Source organism: Pseudophryne corroboree (genome assembly GCF_028390025.1).
Source record: "Pseudophryne corroboree isolate aPseCor3 chromosome 7 unlocalized genomic scaffold, aPseCor3.hap2 SUPER_7_unloc_1, whole genome shotgun sequence".
Classification (NCBI taxonomy): Eukaryota; Metazoa; Chordata; class Amphibia; order Anura; family Myobatrachidae; genus Pseudophryne; species Pseudophryne corroboree.
The window spans coordinates 899,661-900,603 of NW_026967608.1; the positions used below are offsets into that span (position 1 = coordinate 899,661).

Here is a 943-nt window from a genome sequence, read left to right on the forward strand (position 1 = left end):
CTTCACCCTTAAATAAAGATTTTCTTAATTCCTTACCTGTGTGCTAATTAGATATCACCTTGTTTTCACATTAAACAGACTTCTACATGAGAAAGCAGCAAGGATGCAGTGGCGTTAATGTTTCCTGGTGTCAACCTGTATTATTTCAGTAGACATTGAAATGAGGATGCATCTTGCTGCCTTTCCAATGAAGCAAGTTTAATTTAGTTATAGGTGAAAAACCATCCCAACAAAGGTGTTAATCAGAGACTTGGCTTTGTGGACACTTTTTAGAGAACAAATTTGTTAGCATAAAAATAAAGGCAGAAAATGAAGAGCTGTTTAATCACTCAATTGGATTTTTCTGCCAGCATATTTTTTTCTCTGCAACCCATTGCTAAATTGTGCTTCCTAGCTGTTTTTTATAAAATCACTGAATCAAATCTAATTACATCAGAGAAGGCCAGGTACCCTACACCATAAGAGGGGGTTTGAAATTTTGACTTGTCTACTTAAGTATCACCAAAACCTGATCACAAGGTCAATTATGTCCCTGGGTGGGATTGAACCACCAACCTTTTGGTTAGTAGCCAGACACACTAACCGATTGCGCCACAGAGACAATTTGCAAAAAGTACTTACTGACAAAGGCTAATAAGCATTCATCTAGAACGTTTCCTAGAAAAACTTTAAAAAGTCAATAATCTGGAGAGTTTTTGTAAGAATTTTCTTAAATCAACCAACGAAGAAACACATTGGTACTTTCCCATGATGAGTGAGTGCTTCAGGATCTCTTGCACTTACATGTGCAGCAGAGTACTGCAATGGAAGCATGCTGGGCCCATTAACCAGAGGTAGGCAGATTGAAACTATCCTCTGCTATATGCATTTTTTTTGTTAATTAAAGTAATCCAAAACTGGGATTGATATGTTAGCTATTTTATGTTTACTTAAAGTACAATAA

At 36.4% G+C, this 943-nt stretch overlaps 1 non-coding gene across 1 annotated transcript; it reads right to left on the minus strand.

Annotated features, from left to right (window-relative positions):
• Window positions 1-527: 527 nt before the first annotated feature.
• Window positions 528-601, minus strand: TRNAS-ACU (transfer RNA serine (anticodon ACU)). The gene has a single exon. It is a non-coding gene; the product is annotated as a tRNA-Ser (tRNA).
• Between the last annotated feature and the right edge of the window lie 342 nt (window positions 602-943).